This window comes from Alexandromys fortis, unplaced genomic scaffold (genome assembly GCF_014885135.2).
Source record: "Alexandromys fortis isolate MF-2015 unplaced genomic scaffold, M_Fortis_MF-2015_v1.1 scaffold_266, whole genome shotgun sequence".
Classification (NCBI taxonomy): Eukaryota; Metazoa; Chordata; class Mammalia; order Rodentia; family Cricetidae; genus Alexandromys; species Alexandromys fortis.
Genome location: NW_026068155.1, coordinates 226,983 through 253,225, shown reverse-complemented (window position 1 = coordinate 253,225; position 26,243 = coordinate 226,983).

The following is a 26,243-nucleotide window of genomic DNA, read 5'->3' as shown; positions in this document are numbered from 1 at the left end:
GTTATGGCTATGATTTGGTAGAGAGTGTTGGTCTTATTTACTACCAACCCCGGTAAGGGTGGGAAGAATTAATTTTATGGAATGAAATGTGGGATGACAAGCTTCATACAGAAGGAAGGCTTTATTTAATTCCAGGCATATGACGTCTGGATTTCTGACAACTCCATAATTGGCAGGAGATCAGGCATTGAGTGCCCAGAGTTCAAGGGAATGCTGTTTAATTAGGTAACGGGTGTATTTTTCTTGACAAAATGCGTTTTCCATTTTTTTTTAATTTATTTAACTTTATTTTACATTCATTGGTGTCAAGGTATCAGATCCCATGGAACAGGAGTTGTGGACAGGTATAAGCTGCCATGTGGGTGCTGGGAATCAAATCTTGGTCCTCTCAAAGAGCAGCCAGTGCTCTTAAGCACTGAGCCATGTCTCCAACCCCGCGTTTTCCTTTTTGTAACTACCTAGTGTCGGGGGTTAGGAAATCCACAAATATCTGGCACATTAGAATTTTGAGTTTAGTTTTAGGGCCTTGGCTTTGTCTGGGGAGGGAGTGTTTTATTCCTGTCTATTTTAAGATTTTCAATATATTGTCTACTTAGTCCAGGAAGCTGTGTATATTAAACAGTTTCAGTGTACTGCTAAGTGGTTTTTCTATTTGTTTGTAATACATACCTTTTATCAAAAACAGACATGACATACTCTTCTATTTGTAGGGTTTTCTTTTTTATTTCTTTTTTTCTTTTTTGTTGTTGTGTTGTTTAACTATGTAGTCTAGCATTTTGTACAGTTTAGGGAAACCATGTCTCTAATTTTGTTTTCACTGGATTTATTCAGTGAGACAGAAGCATAACACCAAGCCTTCTATGCAAAAAATGTACAACAAAAGCTAGACAGTGATGTGCATACCTTTAATACAGAGGCAGAGATGGGCAGATCTCCACCCTGGTCTACAGAGGGAGTTCCAGGATAGACAGTGCTACCGAGAAATCGTCTCTTGAAGAAAACAAAAACAAGTAAACAAGATTCCAATGGCATGGCCTTAAGCAGCCAGCTGGAATTCCCAATTGAGAGAGTGCTTGGTAGAACAATGTGACCTCTTAAATGGGTGTTTCAAGTAAACCAGCAATCACTAATAGCTTAGGTAAAACATTATCAAACCAGTTATTCAAACAACTGAGAAGTTTTAGACTATCAGTTCTATTCCCAGTCAGGTTTTTGTACATGGTTAACCTTTACTTTTCCCCTGCAGACAGTCTTACAGGATTCAGTACTAGCTACCGTGTTTTCTTCACGGTATGAATGAGAATCAGGCTTTAGATATTGTCTACAACTATGTGAGCTACTATTCAGCTCAGAGAGGTGTCTGTTTTATTTAAGTCATGTTGTCAGCGTCAAACTTTAAGGATAGAGAGCTTCTATTTCAAGTTAGTAATCTGAACCCTCAACTAAAATTCATTAAAAAAACACTTCATTGGGTTGGGAGAGTCTCTGGTTTCCTCCCACCGTCTCTATCTCTGCCCCTCCACTCCTTCTGACCCCCCCTCAGTTGTCTTTGCCATGTTGAGCTTAATATTTTTCTCTATAGTTTACTCATTTATTAGCATTCAAGAATAATGCAATTTTGTATATATACTCTTAATGGGAAAAGATGTACAAAATGAGATTCAGAGGCATACAATGAGACAGATTTTCCGTCAAAAGCATGGACATGGACTTTACAACATTAGGCTCTAACTGTTGTTAAGAGCAGGGCTTTGGCTTGATGTTGTAGAATTTGATTTTCTATTACGAGCCTTTCCATAAAGGGATGCTTGTGATGATTTTGGTGGTAGTTACAAATAGTTAAGGTCAAAAGTTGTGGTAGTTAAGGGCTGGAGAGATGGCTCAGAAGTTAAGAGAACTGACTGCTGTTCTGGAGGTCCTGAGTTCAATTCCGAGCAACCACATGATAGCTCACACCCATCTATAATGAGATCTGGTGCCTAGAATACTATATACATAATAAATAAATTTAAAAAATAAAAAAAAGTTGTGGTATTGGATAAAAGGGTTAGCTAGTGTGTTCTTACTAGAAAATTAGAAGAGACAAGCAAGAAAAGTAAACTGAAAAATGTACACCCACTTCTTCAAACCCCTACTCTTATGGAAATCTCTCATTCAACAGATGAATGTTTAGTTTGTTTTCAACAGCATGCATTGAGTTCGTGGAAAGAGCCATAACCAGTGTTGACTCTCAGTGAGACAGTGAAATGTTATGTTGCTCATCATTCTCGTCCTGACCGCTCTGCTTTCACTGTCAGCCTTTGCTCCAGATTTTTATTTTTGTTTTAAGTAAAATATGGAGGATTTTGAAGGAAGAAATTAGTCTTCTTTATTGGCTCCATTGCCAATAAAGCATTGTCTGTTGCTTTTCTGTCAAACCACAAATATGTAAAAGAATGAAATAGCCAATGTTGACTGGCCTGGCATGTTGTCATGTGCATATAATCCCAGCACTGGAGATGCTTACAGAGGAAAATTATACTGACTGTGAGGCCATTCTGGGTTTCATAACAAGAGCCCTTCTCAAACAAACAAAATACCCCCAAACATGTTTTCCACTTCAGATGTATGCTATTGATCTTTGTGAGCCGTGGAAATAGTAGATGGCCTTTTTCCGGAGCCCTGTATTAATCATGAACTTGGAGTGCTTCAGGGGAAGATTTCAGAGTGGAATCTCTGAGCTCTCTGGGGTTTAGGCCTTGGTATTAGCTAGCCTGTTGTTCTTAGACTGCTTCCTGTTTTTTCCCAGTAGATCGGACTGCTTAGAATATTAGAGGTATTTACCAGTCAGTAATATGCTAAAAGCTATGTCAGTTACAGTTACTATGTTGACTATGAAAAGAGATAAATAGCACTATATGTTCTGAATTGTCAGGATGTTAGGAGAAAAACTGTTTTCAGTGATATACTGGTATGAAATCACATTTTTTTTCTTATAGCACATATAGGAAACTAGATGAATTTTTCATCCGTATTCTGATTAGTAATATATTGCCTTTACTCTTTATTTTAAGTCAAAACCTGTTGAATTTTGTTACACTTGTATAAAGGCTGTTGTATAACCACAGAAAAGGATGCTTTGGAAATAGTCACAGCATTTTTGAAACCTAACTTCAACCACTTAGTACATACATGTGTTATTTAATGCCTATTGTCCAACACGCCGAACCTTCGTTCCATCATACTGTTTTTAATTTTTAGTGTTTCCATGAAAATATATGTAAATTATATCATAGGCATTCTAAATTAAAGCTTTAATTGTTAGTTTTTGGGACAGTCAACGCATGAGAGAAAGGAACAACAGCACACATTCGTGCTCAGGAGGACTTCAAGGATCCAGCAGCTACCTGGAGTGGTGCTCCTCTGAAGAAATCCTACTCGGATGAATATAATACAACCTGCTAAGTGTTCTAGCACTTATCAGGTTGTATTATCATTGTCCGTGTCTATGGCTCTCATCTATCAGGGAAAGGATGGTGTCGTATTCGTCTATGTATTCACACTGCCTAATCTGGTGCACATTGTAGGCCTCATTAAATGTTTGTTGAATGAAAAAATGAATCATCAACAGACATTAATTGGGCGCCTGCTTTGTGTTATCCATTGGCTCAGCTTCTTCCTGGCAGTTGCCTCCAGTGCCTACAGCGTGCAAGGTCTATTCAACGTACTTCCTTCTGAATCCTGTCGTAAGATGAGGACTGTTACAGTGATTGTACTTTACCTTTTCGTGACTATGTTTTATGAAAAGCATTTAGCAATTTCTTATCTATGCTGATGGTGTAAAAGGGCGAATAGAAGCCCAAGTGCCTTAAATGTCATATTTGATAATGTGTTTCCTATGAAACATTTCGTTTTTATGCCTGTGTTTTGGAATTGGCTTCTTATAGATGTTGGATTGCTGATGTTGTTACTACAATTGCTACCAATTACTCCCTAGGTTGGACCACAGTGATCATTGAGTCAAAGCTTCATCCTTGCATTCTGGTGTCTGCTATTATGGTTGGTATTGACTTCTTCATTTTCATCCTTGTCCAGCTCTCCCCTCAACTGCATTAATAGGTATGCTTCCACATTTCCTGTCTACACACGCCAGAGCTCATATTTCCTTCCCTTCTTATATTCTTGATCTCTATTATCCCATGAGAAATCTGTTAATGTATTACAAAGGGAATACACCTTAATCAACCTCTTCAGCACCCTTTATTAGTTACTTTTCTAAGGCAGTGAACAAAATGTCATGTCCAAATGCAAATTCAAGAAGAGGGTTTATTTGTTGCGCGCGTGTGTGTGTGTGTGTGTGTGTGTGTGTGTGTATTTCATGGCAGGCAGTGTGCCATGTGGTCCGGCTTGGGGAAACAGTAAGGCCTCAACTGGTACCACTACCTGTGTTCAAATTCATGAGCCTATGGGGACAGTGCTCTTTCGAGCTACAACAAAGGGTAAAACCTGCATCTTGTTAGAACGTGGTAATTTTATGTGAAAGGACCTCCCTCTTCAGTGATGCATGCAGAGCTATTAAGAAAAGAAGACAACTTGGCAATTGTGAAAACTTTAAATTTCAGAGATGGATTGTGACTAGTCCGCTGACCAGTGACAGAGTTATGGAGGTGAAGCTGCTGAAAGGGGAACAACAAAGTATGGATTCAGGGCACAAGTTTTAGAAAAGGTCTCTTCAGGCCCAAATGCTAGAGTGTGCAGTTGCCAGGAGAATGTAGGGACGAATCACCAATCTGTGGAAGTAAATACAGTTCTTTTGAGTCTTGTGGCAGAATACATTTGGTTTCCTTAGTTGAGGAGAGGGAAGTTAACAAGAATAGCACATGTTTTACGTGGTCCCTGGACAGATCTGAGGGCAGGAGTAGACTCTGTCTGTGAAGCCTTAGTATAAACAACATTCATGTTTTTACTTTTATTTCATTTGGTTTGAAACAAGATCTCGCCATGTATGTCTTGGTTTTCTGTAAATGCTCTAGATAGATCAAGCAGGCCCCCTAACTTGGAGCGATCCTGCTTCTACCTCCCCATTGCTATGATTAAGGGCATGGGCTACTAAACATGGCACAAATTGGGGACTTAGTTCAGTGGTAGAGCATTTTCCTACCAGGTAAAGTTCAACTTACAATAGGAGAATGGGTGAGTATGATATTTTACAAGTACATGTAGTCATTTATCAGATCAAGCTGAGTGAGAGGTAGCAACATGTAAGTCTCTTTCTTGGACACCGGGTTTCGATCTTTGTCCCCGGCTGTCCTATAACAGGAGCACAATGTACCTACCACCTATCTCATTTTTCTTTTGAATATTATTTGCTGAGAATAGGATCCATGGCTATTCTTCAGTGTTATCGTATTTTAACAGAGATTTAATGATCACTGTTCTCATGACTAGTCCCTCAAAGACGCAAACCTGCTTTATATTTACCCCGTGTTTTAAGGTCGACAACTGAGGAAAAAGGACAACAAGCCCCACCCGAAAAGAAGTGGCCTTTTCAGTTACATGCTAACCTTTTTTCCTGGTTTGTGCATGTGAACCATTCCTTTGCATAGTGTTTCTGTCTTTACATAGTAAATCCTTATAGTGTGGTGACTACTTACATACACCACTCACAGTCAAATCCCCAGGTTCTAGTATCAGAAGAAAGTATGTTAAAGATGTGGGGAACGTAGCTGCCGATTCTATTTTATAATTCTTTTCAGTTCACTAATGAAAGCTGAATATTCCCATAGTCACTCCTACACTGCTGAATGCTCGTGTTCATTACTGTGACACCACCCAGCTGATGGCATTTTGGCAACCGGAGAAGCGTTACCCAACAAGAAACGACAGTCTCCGATCTCTCCCTTTTGGCTTGCTCATCAGATACTACCTAGAATTTGTTTGGGGTCAAAGATTGCAGGAGTCAATATTGTACTTTAGGAGTCTTGCTTAATTCTTCTATCTTGGGGATAGGTGGGATAGGTCATAGATATGGACAACATGTGACTTTCAAATGTTTTTCCAATAAATTCACAAGGTAACTTTGAGTCAAGCTTTTTTTCTCATCATGAATCTTTCTTCTTTCTTACGTGTCCTAACAGAATTTTTGTTCTTTACACCCCCCTTTCTGTTACCCCACCATGATATGTTTCAGCAATGTCTCTTCCTTTCCCTGTTCAGAAACGGATCAGTGAAACCGGCATTGTGAGTAAAGAGGCTGAATGTTGGCATGAGATCCATGATGCTCTCGGGATGTAACAGCAGGAGTGGCGCACAAAGAGGATGTAGAGGAAGGTTGTCCAAAGAACCAATCTTGATATTTTGGCAGATATGGGACCACCAAGCTCTTACCAATGGGAGAAGACTGATATTTGTGAGTGAATTTAGAAGGCAACTACTTGGGTCCCCTAGGGAGAAAGTGATGAAGGAAAGGGGAATGAATGAGATCTCTATCCTCTGTGGAGCACATAATGAGGCTTCATACACATCTTTGTCTTGTGTCATTTTAAATATCACTGCTTCTTTGGAGATTTCTCCTTACCCAGTTGGCAAATGACATGGTTTCAGTTGAAATGCGTCCAGATTTATAAGGCTCAAGGACAGGAGAAAGCACAAGAAGTGCTAATTAACAAAGTGAAAAAGTAGAATGCGGGGACCATGTCCTCAGAGCTGCCATAGCCATAAATGGCAGACTGGGATCTAATGCATGATGGGATGGGAGAGACATGATATAAGGAGCTGCTGCTTTGGGGACGGATTATAGGAGAGGTTTAGGGGACAGGAACTCCCAGTTTTATGTTACTCTGGGTTTGAGGATTCTTCCCAATATCAGCTCACTGGGCCACTTGAATTTGGTGTCATGATACCATTTTATCACATTGGCAGGTGTCGCTCATCAGTGGGTCCAGAACCTGAAGGAACAAGAGAAGCAACACCCAGTGGACAACAATGTGGCATATTGGGTGAAGACCATTGAAAAAACTACTTGCCTCTACTGGAATGGGGTTTTCTTTTTTCTTCTTGAAAAATAACATAGTTAATACTTTGACTGAAGAGCATGCATAATTTTATAATCCTTGAAATAACTGTTCATAACATCTGAGTCTATTTACCATCCATTCTTTAGAAAAGTAATGTGTAAAATGGAATTTTATAACACTATACATTTTACTGCATATTTTTATTCTGGTGTTTTATCATTTCAGAATTTAAAAGTATATTTCTATGTCATGTTCTTTGATAAATACAATATAAAGTCTACATAGGAATGGACTTTACTGGATTTATTTAGACACTGCCATATTACTCTACTTTTTGGGCCTGGCCAATTTTTTTAAAGCATGTAACATTGTAATCATATTTTCTTGAAAATTATCTTCTACCATGGAATTCTTTTATTTGAAGACTTCATAAAGGTGCTTTTGAATTATTCACATTACAGTTGCACAAATCATAATCCTACTCGAAGTGAATAAATGTGAATATTTCTTTAACCTATTAGAATATAACCTTTTTGTACGGTTCTAGTAACTACATAAGTAATGTGTCTGTCTTCAGATGCTCCTGTCACTTTAGTATTTGTTCTTATTCACTGGGGATTGTTGGTTTATGGAGAGGAACTGTGTTGTATAGTAGAATTACAGGTGCATGCCACCATACCCAGCAGTAGGAGTCTATGCAAGGGAGTGAAAATTCTATAGAGGCCAGAGGTTTTCTATGCAGCTGAAATTACAAGCAGATATAATCTCCCTGCCATGGGTGCTGGGAATGCAAATCAGGTCCAGTGTAAGACGCTTTGCTCTTCTAATCACTAGGTGATCCCTCTGGCACCCTGGGTAAAAGTTTTGTGTGATAAGCTTACCATAGGAGCAAGTTCAATTTTTTTTCTTCAGTATTCATGTAAGATAATTTTACTAGCTCTGCCTCTGGAAATTTTAGCCATTAGGGTTTGGTCTCAGTTCCTTAAGAGCATATAGCAATGGGGTTTATTTTTTTGTCTGAGTACGTCTCTGCTTAAGTGTCCTTTGCTGTCCCTTTTATTGCATGTTTCCTCATATTCTGTTGAACTTGCAGATTTTTCATTTAAACTTGACAAAACCTGTTGTAAATTATATTGTTGGGTAATATGTTCTTCCAGCTATTTACTTTTATTTTGTGCTTTTAGCTGTCTTTTAAAGCTGATGTTTAATTACTAAATTTTTGGAATCATACAGCATTGTTTGGTATGTTATATCAGAAACTTTATTAATAGTTTCACCCAGGGGGTGTATCTTAGATTATATTTGTTTGTTTTTTTCAAGACTGTGTTTCTCTGTATACCTGGTTGTCCTAGTTGGCCAAAATCATGCCAACAGAAAATAATTGGATTAAAGTAGACTCTATTATCATTTTTGTCCTTTCTCTCTTTTTTTTTTTAGAACAAAATCCCCATTCTAATCTCCTTTGTTCATCCTTTTTGCTAACCACCTGCCATTAAAAGATAATAAACATCCATAACCCATATTTTGGGAATGTGAGTATATTTCTTCCTGCGAATTGTGGCCTCTGGTAGTTTTTGGGATACCCTGAGGAAACAGCTATAACTGTTAAGCAGAGAAATCTTGTCTCAGGGAAAAAAAAGATTACATTGAATTCATTGAATTAACCTTTAGCTTTAAAGGCAAAGTCAATGAATAACGGCTGATAGCCCAAAAGTCCTTATTGTGTAAGGGTTCCTTTTTTTTTTTTTTTTTTTTTTTTTTTTTTTTTTNTTTTTTTGGACAGGGTTTCTCTCTAACTTTGCAGTCTTTCCCAGCGTGTAAGATTTCTTCTACTTTTTCCTGTTTTGTTGTTCTTTCAAGACAGGTTTTCGCTGTGTCTGCCTATATGAGTGTGTGAGTGTGTGTGTGTAAGAATTCTTAAGCAAAGTTTCATATGAGACAGTTCAGGCATGTGACTATAAATCTATTCTTGTTGGTTTGTTTGGTTTTGGAGACAGGGTTTCTCTGTAGTCCTGGCTATTGTGGAACTTGCTCTGTACGCCCCGTCTCACCATGCTCCAATTGTTGTAGCCTAATATCTTCTTCATATTACTACACATGACATAAGGCTGGGCTTGTTGCCATGGTTTTAGAGTATTACCTGCCTTTCTGAGTTCCATCTCTAGCTCCAGTTCAGTAGACATATTCACATCTGTTCACCGCCGACCAGGTCATTGCGTGCCATTGTATGAATTATCTGTGTCGTCCTATTCAGAACATCTCTGATATATTGTTCCAATCTCAATTTTATCTCAACGGAATTTTTCCGCTCTCTGGAACCAGTTGTAATCTATATGACCTGATTCCCTCAAGTAGATTCCATTTGGTGTGACAAAGGTCATTAGGCCGCCTCAGCAAGAATTTGACTTGGGAGGCACTGTGAGTTCAGGGTCAGCAGTTCCAGGACAGCCAGAGCTGGTTTTCAGTGAAGCCCCTATCTCAGGAACCAAAACACAAAGCAAAAAAGAAAAAAAATTCCCTTAATCAGCTCTTTATTTGACAGACAGTGGCCTCCACAGTGTATATGTAAGCATTTATTCCGCGTTGCTCTAACTAGGCCGTAGCTGTTGTCTTCCGCTAAAGTGTTGGAATTTGCTTCAGGTTGCATCTGTGCAGCTGTTACTTAACTCTATTTAAATATCCCAGGCAAGCCTTGAACTTTTGGTCCTTCTGCACCTCTGGTCCTTTTGCCTCCATCTTCCTAGTGCTGGAAATACCCCTGTCTCACGAGAACGGGTTTATTCCGTGCGGGTTTATCCAGTGCTATAGAGCAGGCCCAGCGTTCCCCTGGTGCTAAGCCAGCACTATACCAACTGAGCTGTGTCTCTGGTGCCTGATGCTATAGTTTTTAATGTCGTTTTGTCTGCTTGTTTGGAGTTTCATTTCTTTCTTTACATTTGTCTTTTGTTTTTGTTGTGTTTAATTTTTTCACATAGGGTCTCCTCGTAGCTTTGGCTGGCCTAGAACTTGCTATGCAGACTAATTTGGTCTCTAACTACTTAGAGATCTACCTTCTAGCTCCCAAGTACTGGAAAATAAAGTCATGCAAGTTTCTCTTTTGTTTTCAGGCACGGTCTCACTGTGTAACTTGTGATGTTCTGTAATTCACGGTGGGCCTTCTGCCTTAGCCTCCGCTGTGAGTTCTAGAGATCCGGCACAGATTGTCAGTTCTGGAGAAGTGTCTTTGCCCCGTGAGATAGCACTGGCACTTTTTAAATAGCTGTAAGATACAATCCTTTGGAAAACTTTCATTTTCTATTATAACTAGTTGTTTTCTAAGCACGGCATGGCTATTCTCTATGTACTTGTGTCTTAAATTTTCATTTTATTCAGTCAAATATTTTTTAATTTCTCCCGTAGGATGCTTTGTAGTGTATTATGCTATTGATGCCCACTCCCCCTTGGGTTTTGAGGGTATTCAAGACAGAGCTTCTCTATGTAGCCATGGCTTTCCTGGAACTCTGTAGACCAGGCTGCTTCAAAGAAAGAAACACCTGCCCCCCGCTGGGATTAAAAGCATGCACCACCAATGCCTGGCTTCTGCTATTCATTTCAAAGTGAGTTAGATATTGCCAGAGATAAACCTCTTAATTATGTTTTTATAGTGGTTTCGTTTATGATTCAAAAGGTGGTTTTCCTTATTGAATATTTCATATACGGTGGATGTCTGTGCATGGGGTATTTTAGTTACTCTTCTATTCCCATGAACAGACACCATGACCAAGGCCTTGTTTTTAGAGTCATTATTTCATGATAATCCTGCGGAAAAGCATTACAGGCATGGCACTGGAGTAGTAGCTGTGAGCTCGCATCCTGATCTTAATACTGCACGCAGAGAGAGAGAGAGATTCTCTGTGTGTGTCTGTGTGTGTGTCTGTGTGTAACAGCATTTGCGGGAGGCAGCAGGCTTGAAATTAACATTGAAGATAACTATTGTATCTTTGCAAGGGGCTCAGTAAAGAAACCCACAAGGCCACTCCGTGTAGCAGGCGTCAGTGCAGGTGTCTTCCATGGCTGTCTCTCAGGAATTGAGAGAGGAACCTAGTTAAGGTGTGAAGATGGCCCAACTGGCAGTTGCCGAATCTATAAAACTAAAGATAGCAGCAGTGAAAGAGTCCTGTCAATTATAAGGGGTTATGCTGCAGCGGGAGGAGGGCAGGGTAGCTGCAACCAGAGTAATGCACTGAACTGTTAGCGGCTTCCTTGAGTTAACACAGAGCTAGATTCCCTCTCCAGAAGTTCGGGCTTTTCCTGGCAAACATTCCTCAGAGACCCACTTTATGTTTCCGAGGAATGCTAAGTGTTTGCTAGGTCAGGGTCCAGCCTGAGCTGAGCACACATTGCCATCCTTTAAAATTGGGACCTGACATTATTTACGATAAATGTTGATAGCAACATGACAACGACAGCGGTTTGTGATGTTGTGTGCTATTCTGGTTTCGCATGCGGTCAAAATAAAGGAGCTTCTTCCCCTGCGATATGCCATTTTAAAAATTCTAGACAGAGTCCTCTCTTCCAACCCCAACCATGCTTTAATGCTCTTTCCACAGCTCTTAATCCTCGCACTCAGGATGTAGAGGCAGGCAAATCTCTGAGTTCGAGGCCGACCTTCACTATAGAGTTAGTTCCAGGACAGACAGGACTGTTACACAGAGAAACCTTGTCTCTAAAAAAACAAACAACAAAAAAAACACAGCTCTTTGTTAGACAAATGAGACACAGATGTAGTTTGATGGGTCAGTTTCTCTTTAATCCTCACCCCCCTGATCCTCTTGGTGTGGATGATTGCTAGTGTCGTCTTTTTGGCTCTTTGAGAGCAGGTTTCTCTGCCAGCCAGGGCAGTGGTGGCATATAGCTTAAATCCCAGCACTCTGGAGGCATAAGCAGGTCAGGCTCTGAGTTTGAGGCCAGCCTTGTCTACAGAGTGAGTTCCAGGACAGCCAGGGTTATGTAGTCCAGGCTGGCACCTGACAGAGATACTCTTGCCTCTGCCTCCAAAGTGCTGGGATTTAAGCTATCTGCCACCATGCCGGGCTCTAGGGTCTTTGTTAGTTCTGGCTGGTGTAAGAAGCAAGCTAAGAACTGGTCCCTTCAGTTATTTCTTACAGTGCACTTCAAAAGGAAGATGAGCTGTGTGGTACCTTATCCTTACTAGTCACAAGGGTAACCTGGTTTGTGCACCTGTTTGTGTGGAGGTAGCAAAACCAAGCAGTGGACTCGCCTCATTATGCATCTTGTCAGATCTGGATTGCTCCTGAGAATCCAGGTCACAAATCTCTCTTGTCCCACCCCTCATGTCTTCAGCCACAGCGTCTCTCCTTCAACTCATTCAGTGATTATTGTCTCAGTCAGTCACTCTAACATGGTGTCCCTGTGGGGACTGAATTGCAACTGTCTGTATTTCAGGTTAGTAGAGCAGTTCCATAAAGGGTAGGTTGTCGCCCACAGGGCTGCTTTTGCTATGGAAATTTCCTTCCTGTGCCAAGCAAAGCTGTTGTGGCTGCCTTGATCTTCTCTGCATGGGGCCCTGCTTGGTCCTCACTAGTCTTGTCACCATTTTGTCAATGATCCTCTCTGCGGAGTTCCTGAATATAGAACCCTAAGGTGCATGCAAAGCAATGAATTTATTGCTTCCATGAAGGACTGAAGTGAAAATGTTGTTCACTACCATTTTCCCAGGAACTATAAAGAGGCTCTCTGGATGTGAAGGCTGAAGCTCAGTCTACTGGTCTTCCTGCGACTTATTAGTCTAAATAGAAAGGACTGTGCTTTTTAGGAAGGTCTCAAGTGCCCTTTGTACTTTTCATCCATGGGCTTTGGAATGGCTCCATCGCGCACTTTGGTATTTTGGGGGCTGCCTGTGATGAGCTGGTGAAAGCTTTGAAGTGCACTTCCTTGTGGAGGCGGCCCCTTTAAGGGAGGAGGGGAAGCTGCTGTGCTGAGTGCTGCAGCCAGCAAGGTTGCCAAGCTGGCAGCTGCAGCTCCTGCTCAGACTGTTGGCGGCTGCTGTGTCTGTCTCCTAGGAGCTGATCCCGGCCTGGCTTGCCTGCCTGAATAGTGCTCCTTCCTGTAAGCAGGCAGCAGTGCTAGAAGTTTCAGTGCACAGGCGGATGGCTCGCCCCTCCTTCACCCCTAGCCGACTTTTTTTTTTAAACCTGGTCAAGTCTTCATTATGCCTGCTACTGGCCTTGCCACCGTGCCAAGATGTGCCTAGAATTTTTTCCGGGTACTGCAAGCATACCTAACTTTTTAAAGCCCATCTTGCGGTTCCGCAAACCGCATCCACATAGTGATATACTCAAAATTACGGATTAGTGCGGCGTTATGAAGTCAGGAATCCCACGCTAGGATTTCTGGCCCGATGGAAATGCTGCGTTTCCGTCCGCGTTGTGTATGGGGGATGTAAGCCCAGAAACCCAGAAGAGGAAGCTGGACATTCAGGAGATGAAGGTCTCTGGGCCTACCTAGGGAGCTGCAGGCCAGCCTGAGCTGTATCAGACAGTGTTGTCAGCAACAAGGAACTGCCACAAAGAAAATGCTGAGTTTTCTTGCACTGCCTGGCTTATGCAAGGAGTTTTGGAAAGGGCGTTTTAATAGCAAAAGGGATGCTGTGTTACACACATCCCCCTTCATCTTTCTCTCAGAGGAGAAGCTGTGAGACAGGCTTCTTCCTTTCTCAGTTGGCCGCCCTACTGAAGCGGGAAGCAGTGCTATTCCTCCGCTGAGGGATAGGCCCTGAAAGCAGCTTTTGTATCCAGAGCCTCAGGCCGAGCCAGCTGCAAGAGTTTGGGTGACTGCCACACTCCTTTGACATCTGCCTTTGTGATTCCTGGCCTAGTGCAGTTATATGCATGTGCAACTGAATGACCTAACTTCCTTCTCCACTACAACTTTTTCCTGTCAGGATACCAGTGTCTTCTAGTGTCTGGCATTCACTCCTCAGCCGGATAGATTGTGGAGGAAAGGGAGTCTTTTCCCTCTCAAGTCATGTACTAGCGTCTGGAATATACATACTGTTACTGCACTTACCAACACAGGGAAGCTGTCCAATGCAAGACCTGCCAGCTGCACAGCTATACTGTGTTGAAATATGAACGGCAGGGCTGCGTCCCCAGCACCCGGCCGCCTGCATGGCTAGCTTATGCCCGAAATAATTACACGGAAACTGTATTCTTTTAAACACTGCCTGGCCCGGCTAGTTCTAGCTTCTTATTGGCTAGCTCTTACATATTGTTCTAACCCATTTCTAATATTCTGTGTAGCCCACGAGCTGGCTTACCAGGGAGGATCTTAACCTGCGTCTGTCTGGAGCGGGAGAATCATGGTGACTCCTTCGACTCAGCTTCTTTCTCCCACAATCCTGTTCTGTTTTCTCCACCCACCTAAGGGTTGGCCTATCAAGGGGCTTAGGCAGTTTTTTTATTAATAAGAAAATCACTCCCACATCAATACTGTGTGTGCCTACATGCCGTGCTTCATGTCTGGAGGTCAGAATAACAATTTTCTGCATTTGCTTCTCTCCTTTTCTTTGAGGCCCTTTGGAGTTTTGTTTGTTTCTTTCACTTCCTTGTATTTCTTGTCTTTTTCTCCCATAGCCCAGGTTGGCCCACCCTGAATTACAGTGTAGTTGAGGATAGCTTTGAACGCCTCTTTCTTCCACCTCCCAAGTGCTGGGGTCACAGGCATGGATCCCCTTGCCCACCTTGAGTATCTCAGCAGAGAAAGTAGATTGCAGACGAGGGCTCAAGGGAAAATGTGGGTTTCCTTCAGTACTCCCCAGGTTTGTGTGCTGCCTCCCAAGGAAGACTGTAGATATTTTGTCAAGGTTTCAAGAGACTCTGTCGTTGCCCCAATTGACAACTAAGAATAGTGTGGGCACATGCATGCCATGTCCCTGTCTTTGTCTGGGACAGGGTCCTGTTATGAAGCTTTGACTGATCTATTCCTCACTCTGTCAGCCAGGCTGGTCTTGAACTTGCAGCAATCCTCCTGCTTGTGCTTCCCAAGTGTCTACCTGTCTGATCCAGAGGATGGCGGACTGTTCCTCAGAGTTTAGCTAGCAAGGCATCTACTTCTTGGTGCCCACCTGGGTGGGTTCAGGAGACAGAGGGTTAAACCAAAAAAAGGTTTTTTTTTTTAATTTGATGTCCTTATTTTATTTTGTGTGTACATGGGAAGGAAAGCACATGTTTCATACATGTGGCTTTCAGAGGACGACTTGTGGGAATCAGTTTTCTTTCTACAGTGTAGTGCCTAGTGATTGAATTGAAGTCATCAGGCTTGGTGGCACATGCCAAGTCTCATTACCCACTGAGCCATATCATTGGTCCCAAATAAAGAGAACATTTGAGCCCTAAAATCCAACCGAATTTGACATTTTTGTTTTGGACATGCATGGGAGCTGCTGTGATTTGAATATGAAGCATCCCCCATAGGTCCATGTCTGCCCACATTTGCTCTGCAGTTGGTGGCTCTGTTTGGGAGGTTGTGGAGATCATTGGAAGCCCTGAGTGAATGTGTGTTGTTGACACGGGCACGGGTACGTCAAGGATCCTATCATCCACCCCACTGGGTGACAAAGCCCATTCCCCATCCCCACAAAGTTCAGAGGGATGGTAAAGTCTTCATTAAGGGTCGGAGTGCAATTGTTGCTGATAATGTGTGCATAAAATGACTGCCATAGCTTTCTCCCCCATGAATATTTATTGCCTGAAGAATGGTCCCCTACATAAGACTGTACCTACTGAGACTAGCTGAACCTCTCTCCTTGATCCAGCTATATACCATAAACCTTACCTACCTCCTTGTTTATCAGTGTGCAATAACCCACCTCCCGGTTGTACTCTATAATAAACATGTTGCGTTTCCAAGTTGTTGTCGTTTCTCCGTCAGCAAACCCAGTCCACTCAGCCCCAGCTTGTCTGTGCGTTCCTTGTATGTCTTTACTCCCTGGCTGCCCCCCACCCCAAGTCAAGTCAATCCTTGGGGCCATGTGAGGATGTGGCAGAAGGTTTTGAAACCTTTAGGCGTGGAGTCATTTGAGAGGAAATAATCCCTCGGCTTTGAGGTCTTATATTCTAGTCCTGCTTCCGTTTTCTCCTTTCCGTGTGGGGTTGAGGTGTGATTTGTTGGCTTCCTGATGGTCGCGTCAAAGTAAGGTTTTACTTCAAATCTTTACAAACATAAGAGAGGGTTGGGAAAGGAGTAATGGGGAGAGAATGTAAGCATTTTGAAGCACAAAGGGAAGACAGGGAGAAGACAATGGGCACCGAAGGAACCAAACTCTGATGCTTTGCCTTCGGTTCCTGCAGAATTGAAAGAAATGTTATCTGAAAGTATGCTTGATGGTCTTGCAGATCTGTCTCTAGTGTCCATAGTGTTGGGTTTAAAAAATGAGGAGCGGGGGCTGGAGAGATGGCTCAGAGGGTAAGAGCACTGGTTTCTCTTCCAGAGGTCCCGAGTTCAATTCCCAGCAACCACATGGTGGCTCACAACCATCTGTAATGAGATCTGGTGCCTTCCTTGCCAGCAGTACATTGTATGCTTAATAAAGCTTTTTTAAAAAAATGAGGAGCGGCTGGGTGGGGGTGGCACACACCTTTAATCCCAGCGCTTGGAAGGCAGATGCAGGTATATCTCTTTGAGTTCAAGGCCAGCCTGGTCTACAGAGGGAATTCCAGGACAGTCAGGATTGTTGCCCTGAAACCCTGTCTCCAAAGCAAACAGACAGGGAGCTCTTCTCTTTCCTCCACAATAGTTTGCATTCGAAGCGTCCTGACCCATCTTCATGGTCACCTTGCTCTGCACCAGCCACCACCAGTTTCGTGTGTGGGGCAGGCCTTTGCTAGCCAGCCAGGAGTTCCACCGTCATAACCATTTTCCCACCAAAGTGGAGGCTGTCACCAGCCTCCTGGCAACAGTGGACACCCAATGCTGACATTTCTCTAGACTTCAACAGCATTGCTCTGCAGCAGAAGGAGACACTTATTTTGTGAGGTGACTAAGAAGGAACATGAAGGCAATGAGCGTCTTTTGCAGATGTGAACCCCTGCAGTGGCAATGTCCTAGTCCACAATGTGCAGAAGCTGATTTTAGATGGGTGCAGTGAAACTCTGGGTGCCATGCATGAAACCCTTTAAGAAGAGCTAGGTCAGAGCTTTTCTGAATTGTGGAGCCCACAGTTCTGTCTCACAGTCCTCCCTCTTTATGGCCTCTTGAATAGTTCTTAGGTGAGGGAAAACTCACCAAGAAAATAGCTGTCAGGCCACGCGGTAGTGGTGCACACCTTTAATCCGAGCGCTTGGGAGGCAGAGGCGGTCAGATCTTTGTGAGTTCGAGGCCAGCCTGGTCTACAAGAGCTAGTTCTAGAACAGGCTCCAAACTACAGAAAAAACCTGTCTCGAAAAACCAAAAGAAAATGGCTGCCAGGCTTGGAGAGAAGGTGAATAGTTGAGAGTACTAGCTGTTCTTCCAGAGGACCTAGGTTTTCAAGTCTCAGCACAGTCATAGCCGCTAACATGCATTTGCAACTCTAGTTTACGGGATCAGATGCCCTTTCCTCAGGGACTGAAAAAGCTTGTTCAAGGTTTATTCTAACAGTGGACCTCAAGGCAGAGAGGAGTCCCCTGCTTGAGGCAGAAGGTGTAGTCTTTCAAAACAGGAACTGTGGAAACCCAAGACATGTCTCCAGCAGATCTTAGGAGCTCCCAGCTTCTGGCTGCCTCTGAGCCTAAAGTTTTCAGAAGGGCATCTAGGAATTTGGCACTGGCAAAAGTCAGTTGGCTACACTTTGAGGCAGATTGCAGCTGGGCTGATGGCAAAGCTGCTTGTGTTAGCTCAGGCTGGCTTATTGAGTGTATGTGTATTCAAAAGAAGGGGAGAATAATGTCAGGGAAGAATAATGTCGGCGAAGAAGAATGGCTGTCAGCCCAAGAAGTGATAAAGCGGGGAGGGGTGGGGGGTGCTCAGTGTCGGATAGTGCATGTCCCCGCTTCTCTCTCCTGTGTGCTAACAGTAGGAAGTGGGGAAGGGGAGGTGGGAGGAAAAGGGGAGGTTTGGATTGCAAAAACTAGATGTTGGGGAAAGGATGAATTCTTTATCTCTGGCTGACAACTATAAACTGCAGTCTTCTGTTGGTTCTGGTCATCAAGGCAGTCAACATAGTCTGCCACCTGCTCTTTGCCAGAGGAGGCTTAAGATTTTAGCACCATGAAGGCCCCACACCTCACTAGGTACCTTTCCTGTACTTGAGCATCAGGGCTTCTGCATGAGCCTCTTTCTCAGCCTCGGCAGGTTTCTGTCACCTCTACACCTGGCACTAAATAGAAATAGCACATCGTAGGACTGGCACATAGCTCGGGTGGTACAGTGCCAGCATGCAGAAAGCCCTGGGTTCCTTCCCTAGCTAGGCCTAAACTGACTGTGGCGGTGTGTGCCTCTAATGCCAGCACCAAAAAGGAGGAAGCAGGAGGATCAGAACTTCATACACATTCTTGGCTGCTTACATAGGCAGTTCAAGGACAGCCTGGGTTACTTGAGACCCTGCCTTACAAGACAAGGGAGTGAGAGAGAAAGTATTTGCACAAAATAAATAACAGCAATAGAAGATCCTAGCCTAGCGTGGCACTCCAGAGGCAGAGGCAGGCAAATCTCTGTGAGTTCAAGGCCAGCCTGATTCACAAGGCAATTTTCAGCACAGCCAGAGGTGCTACACAGAGAAACCGTCTCTTCAAAAAGCCACAAACATGCACAAAATAAATAGAAAATAAAAGCCCTTATTCCGTGCTGATTTGATATTGTATCCCTGGCCAATTAACACATGCCCCTAGGGAGATGGTAGAGATTTGCCATTTTTGCAAAACTGGAAGGGAAAGTGGCAGCCATTTATCCTGACTTCCTAATAACATGACAGCTCAGGTTGAAGAAAATGTACGAGTCATTTAGAACACATACACGTGTGTGTGTGTATGTGTGTGTGTGTGTGTGTGTGTGTAAAGATTAATCTCCACTGGAACTCAAAATTCTCATCTATATTGGACTTAGAATGTGTTAGCACTTTTTCCTAAGGAGGTATGAACACACATCTGTGCATCCCAGATAGGGCATTGACAATAGACTGAAGAAACGGCACATCCAAGTATAGCTTGGTGTTCCAATGAGTCTACTGGGGTAGACTACTTCAGGAGCAGGCGGGAGGAGTTGTTTGCAGGAACAGGGCAACAACTCACTGATGCTGCATCTCTGAACTTCCTGCACAAGTTGCAGGCAATGTAGCGATGGATCTGATGTACATTGTAAAGACACAAAAACCAATTAGGCCTGGGAATGAAGCCAGGTGGGAGAGACCTTTCCTAGCATTCACAGCTCCCAGCATGGCATAAAAGAAAAATAAACTGTGGTGGCGCACGCCTTTAATCCCAGCACTCAGGAGGTGGAGGGCCCAGCTCTGTGAGTTCAAGGCCAGCCTGGTCAGTTCCAGGACAGCCAAAACTACACACAGAGAAACCCTGTCTTTCAGGCCGAGGTAGAGGCAGGTGGATCTCTGTGAGTTCAAGGCCAGCCTGGTCTACAGAGCAAGTTCTGGGATAGGTTCCAAAGCCACAGAGAAACCCTTTCTCAATAACCCCCCCCCCAAAAAAAAAGAAAGAAAAAATGTGCCTTCTGTTTTTTATTTAGTGGCTTGTTAATAAATTAATAAGTAACCCGGGTCTGGTATTTGTTTGCTAGACCTAGTGTTTACTCAGCCTTTAAGGTTCAAAGTTCTTTTGCTTTAAGCTGCAGTTGTTTCTTTGATTCTTGTTTAAGGTCTGAAGTTTACTTTCCTGGCTGAGTTTTTAAGTAGGGTCAGATCCTTCAGTGGTGGTCCCCCAAAAGCAGAAGGAGGCACCACTGTGTCCTTTTTTGACTTGTATTTCTTTGTGAATTAAATTTTTTCTCCTCTCTTTTTGGAGGTTTTGCTACCACACTCCTGGGATTCCAGCTTGCTCCATTTATGAGTGGTAGCCTCTCTCTCTCTCTCTGATTTCAGCCAGCCATCTCCCCCCTCTGTAAAGCGCCCTAAGGCTTGCACTCCTGCTTGAAGCAGTCCCGCCAGAGTAAGGAGGGCAGCATTGTAAGTTCTCCTGAGCACTCCCTAGAGCCCAGGGGCACTGGAGAGGCATTTTCCATTTCCGCAGCTGGCCAACCTCTCCAGCATTCTCCAGGGGCATTCTTTCTATATACGTAGTTGGTGAGGGGGATCTCTTTGAAAGAGCATGGACTTATCATAATGTCATACCTGTGAGTCTAGAGGAAGGTAAACACCATCTGGAGGCAGTCATGGTAGCTCACGCTTGTGATTCTGTTCAGGAGACAAGACAGAAGGATTATGGCGAATTCAAAGCCCTCTTCGGCTACATAGTGATTTTCTGGTCAGTAGAGGCTCCATAGAAAGATCCTGATTTTTTGTTTTGTTTTGTTTTAGTGTGTGTATCTATGGAAAGAAAGAGACCATGTAAAGCTGTTGACCATACCTCATAGATAGTCTGCAGAAAGTGCTTTTTCCCTTCAGAGTCATAGCAAACTGCTACTAGAAAGCTATATAAGAAGCACTGAATAGAGCAAGTTAGGAAGCCTATTCATTAAGATTCAAGACAACACAAAGATCAAATGTGGAGAAAGCAATGTATAACCATAACGGGAACCTCAGTATGGGTAGCCTGATGAATGCCTGCCCAGGTATAGTTGAGCAATTACTAAAATTAAGATCATATTTATTGTATATTGAGAAAACTTAGTTGTTCCCTTTTTTACCTTGAAATAGCACAAATTCTTTACTATATAATTTAGTATGCAAAATATGATTTTCCAGTTGCACGCAATTATGTAATTTTCTAAAAATTAAGTCACATGTTGAGGCAGGAGTCGGCTTAGTGGGTAGTAAGGAACGGGGCCTATGGTGAGGCCTGCAGGTGTATGTTACAGTGGGAATGGAGAGTAAGGTTAAAAGGCAATGGAAGGATTGAAGCAGTGAATCCAGAAACACCAAGAAGAGGCAAAGACATTGACGGCTAGGTATGAGATAGCCGAGTAAGCCTGAGACACGATACAGGGGCTCTAAGAAGCAAGGCCTATGACAAAGGCTGCCTAGCTTTTCTGAGACTTTTCCCCTTTGTGAAGTACATGCTAAGTACTGTTGGCATATTATATTACTACTTTTAATACATCAGCTCTAGTGTAGCTGATTATAATAGACTAAGTCGTAAGTGAGGATGACCCCCCACTACCATTTCAAGAAAGAGACCCCTACCATACTGTAGGCAAAAAGATAGCCAAGAACACTGCAGCTGCTTTTTGGTAACTGTGAGAACAAAGAAAGTTTAATATTAACAGCACTTGGGACACCTGCAAGGTCAAAGGTAGCAAAACCACCCAGTAAAAAAAATAGCGGGCAGTCAAGAACAATTAGCACAGTCAGTGTGCTTAGTATAATTAACAAGACACCTGCAAAGTCACAAGGTAGTCATGCTGGCCAAGTGACTATCAACTAAGCCAGAGGTCAAGAGGCCTTCTACACCCCTAACCGGGTGAGCAGGACAGAAAACATCAATCATCTCTATGATTGAACCTGGGGGATGTGGCTCCTCTGTTGGCTCAGCTCATGACAGTCCAGAGAGTTAATCAGTCTTAATAGAGATTACCTCAGTCTGTCCAGTTTCTGTCACTGGCCTGTAAAATGGCTGGACAAGGGATTTCAATGGCTTTTCCACCCTTTGGAAGTCCCTCACAATTCTAGAAAGTTCTACTTACTTTTCCTCAATTTCTCACTTTTCTATAATTCTTAGTAAATCCTACTTGCACCAACCGTGGTGGCACTCACCTTTAATCCCAGCACTAAGGAGGCAGAGGCAGGCAACCTCTGAGAAATGAAGGTCCGCCTGATCTACACAGCGAGTTCCAGGACAGGCAGGGCTACACAGGGAACTCTGGATACCAAAAAAAAAAAAAAAAAAAAAAATCAAACAAACAAACAAAAATAAATAAATAAATCCTACTTGCCATATTACACACTCCCACATAAGTTTGTGTTAGTAATTGTGTGGTACAACAGTGAGCTCATTTCCACTGGCAGGACAACTTTTGATGAATGTGTCTGCCATCTCAGGTCCTCATTTCAAGCACCAGTGGGCTATAAAAAGATCTCATTGATCCCAAAACCCTGCATCAATATAATGGATCCATGAGCGCAGTTTATCATATGTTCGCATTAAAATGATATATGTCGGTAATTTGATTTCAGCTTCCCGTTTGTCTCTAGTGTTTGCTTACAGGGTGGTAAGTAATCTGGAGGAGCGCTGTGCTCCCCACATGTGGTGTTTACTTAGTAATTAAACTTCAGACTTCCTCTTTTTGCCGTTTGGACATACAGCCACCATTAGCATCAGGTTTCGTTTTTTTTTTGGTTTTTGTAGTTCTTTTTGTTCTTTAGTTTGTTTAGTTTTTTGTTTTTGTCTGTCTGTTTTAAAATTGTGTTTCTCTTTATGTTTGCAGGCACTAGAGGTTGTTTGTGGAATTCATATAAATACCCGTCGGGTGATAAATGGGTACACATTTCTTTTAAAAAAAAATGAGCTACTTCTGGAGCAAAACCTGTGGTGAACCTCTCAAGAGGTAGAGCAAACACTGAAGGTCATTCTTCCTCAAGTGTCCTGAGGGCTTTTCTTCCTGTAGATAAAGATTCAGATAAAAGGACCCCTATTACCAAGAATCCACAACAGAGGTCAATCTAGAGGTTGAAGTTTCTACATTGATGCTGGTGCTGTTGGCAGAGCAGAGGAGGTGGCTCTTTAGCTGATTTTGTTACTGTTGGCACACAGCCACCTCCGTGTGTGTCCTTTTGAGACATTCCCATTCTGCAGCATGAGCCAGGCAGTCCTTTGTCTGCTATTGGGGGGGGGGGGCACAGGTCCTTGAGTTGATATCTTTTGTCCTTAGCAGCAGGTTTAGAATAGAAAGGAGTCTGGGAATCTGAAAGGTCCTCTCCTGGAGTTGGCTGTTCTGGCAAGTAATTCCTATAAGTCAGAAGCTGTGTAGAGAGAATATTTATGAGTTCCACGTTGACACCATGATCATTACTTGTGCACAAATATTTGCACGAACATATATACACGTTTATTAATTTAACATAATTTCTGGCCAGGGTTTCTCTGTGTAATGGGCCTGGTTGTCCTGGAACTCACTTTAGGGAACTCACCAGGTTGGTCTCAAACTTACTGAGATCCACTAACCTCTGCCTCCCAAGTACTGGGATTAAAGATGTGTGCCACCACTGCTTGGCTTAATATAATTTCTTTATTGATTTTTTTTTTTGAAATTTCACAGGTTATATCCTAATTCCACTCACCGCCCTCCCCCCAGTCTTCCCATATCCAACTCTCACCCCTGAAGCACCCCCACCAAAGGAAAATTCTTAAAAAATCAAAACCAACCAAAGAAAAAACCTCTTCACTTCTCCATCTTTTCCACCTCTCCAACACCTCTTCATTCATCCTGGTGTCATGGGGACCCTCGATGTATCACTTAGTCCTTTTGTCCAATCAGCTGTACTCGCAAATGTTCATTGTAATGAGTCACTGGTTGGTTCAAGGCCTTTGGTTTCTGGTACACCATCTTCACTGGATTCTCACCGAGACTCCTCTCGGTTATCCCCAGCTGTCCCAAGTCATGGAGATCCTGCAGGTATCATTTGGCAGGACCAATCCCTTCATGAGCTCCAGCAGGTCCTAGAAGGGGTAGATGGTAGGGTGGGCCAACCCAAGGCCTGGCTGTGGGCCTGAGTGGTAGCTGAACTGGTCAGTCCAGGCCACTGGAACAGCGAGTCTCAGGTAAAGGGTGGAGCCAGATCCCCAATGCTCATGCCCTCAGGATGAGTTCTTCCTAGCCTGTGGTGATGAGGGCTGGCACCATCTCTCTCTAGTGCAGGGGCCAACTCTCCAGTGAGGAGCGAGGCCGGCTCAGGATGGCCCTCCTATTTCATCATGAATGGTTCCTATGGTCCCCTGAGGTGACAGACATCAAGACAGACCCCAGCTACTGCAGAACCGTGGACCCTGACATGACCCCCTGACAGCAGTTTGGCCCAGATGACATCCTGGCTCTGCGTAGAAGCATAGGCCACCCAGATTGGCATGGCCCAGGTGGCAGCCCACACACCAAAAATCTGAATAGCCCTCGATAGCAACAGGAGCCGTGGACATCAACACCGACTCTGGCTGCAGTAGGGCCACAGACCCAGGTACCATCCCCATTTGCAGCCCTAGCCCGTATTGTCACCCTGGCACAGTATGAGTATGTGCTACTCAGATCTGTATGGCCCCTGCTACAGCATGGCCCTTGTGCATCAACATGGTCCCAGGTGGCAGCACAGATTACTCAGACCAGCATGGCTCTGGACACCAAAAAGACCACAGGTTGCAGCCGAGAATCCAGGCTCCCATGTGAACTGAACGTGTATTTTTAATTATTTTATTATGTAACTACAAGTAAAAATAAGCATATAAGTGTTGGATCATATGGTAATTCTTTTTGTTGTTCCTTTGGTTGGTTTTCGTTTTTGATTTTCAAGACAATGTTTTACCGTGTAACCCTGGCTGTCCTGGAACTCACTCTATAGACCAAGCTGACCTCGAACGCACATATATCTGCCTGCCTCTGCCTCCGGAGTGCTGGGTTAAATATTATTTTATACTAGCAAACTTTAAGGTTTTTTTCAAGCTTATTTTGATTTACTTGATTTAGGTTTACCTTTGATATCATACACAAAAGATTATATAATGGGAGACATATAATGGGAGATATAAATTGAGCCTCTCCCTCAATCTTGTGTTTGTAAATAAATTATATTTATATTTAGTATGTCTATAAACACAGTTTTAGCCATATTAATGGTGCTTAATTATATCTGGCTTTATAAGGTATGGACATTGAACCTAGGGCTTCTTCCGTGCTAGGTACTCTACCAGCTGAGCTATAGCCCTAAGCCAATATTGATTTTTGAGACAGGTTCTCACAAAATAGCTCAGGCTGACCAGAAATTCACTGCATAGCCAGGCTGGCCTTGAACTCATAGTGATTTTCCTGACTTTTTTTTTTTTTTTTTTTTGACAGGGTTTTCCTGTGTAGCAGCAGCTCTGACTGTCCTAGAACTCACTCTTACTCTGCAGACCAGACTGGCCTCAAACTCACATCTACCAGTCTCTGCCTCCTGAGTGCTGGGACTAAAGGCGTGTGCCTGATGTGCCTTAAGTTCTGAGTGCTGGAATTACAGGTGTAAGCCACCATGCCCAGCTAATACATGTCTTCTTTATCCATTCATCTGTGTGATTCCATATCTGGCTATTATAAGTAAAGTTACCCTGACCATGAACTCCTCCGAATTCTGGTTTCATTTGTGAGTTCCTCTGTAATTTTTTTCGGTACTTTCTATACTGTTATAGACCAACTTGCATTTCCATTCAGTATACCAGGATCCTCTTGTCTCCTTGGCCTTTTAAATGTATGTTATTTTTCTTTTGTACAGGCATGAGGCTGTGGGAAATGTAAAAGAAATGTACTGGATTTTCTACGAAAGAGTTAAATAAGACAAAACTCCTGTGTCGTTGTGTGTGTGTGTGTGTGTGTGTGTGTGTGTGTGTGTGTGTGTAATAAAGAAGCTGCTTGGCAGGAACTCAATTTCACTCAGAGTCAGCACTTCTTGAAATCAAAATATGTGCTCAGGTTTCATTTCTCCCTAGAATCTGCAAATTGTATAAGAATGTGAAGCAGGGGACCTCCTTTCTCTTAGAAATAAAATCCTAGTAGGGCCCTCACTGGGTGTGCTTGCCTAATTGATTTGCCACAGCTGTGCCCCCTTCTGCAGAAGGAAAACCTTTTTGTCTAACTTGGATTATGTGGCCAGTCATTTTCTTGAGACCTTAGGTCCATTTCTTACAACTTGATGCCAAATGTACAGCTCTCTCTGAGACCAAGGATCTTGGGGACAGATTCCCATCCTAGGAGGTGCACACCCCAGCCTTGTTGGAGGGGCCCTGGATGTGGAGACACTCTTTGGCTCCAAAATCAACAGAAACCCCGAATCAAAAATAAAGCCGCAAAAAATGAGCTTCGTGACTAAGCCCCCAGTGTGGGGTTGAAGGTGGGTGTTGTTGAATAACTACAGGAAGGACTAAGATT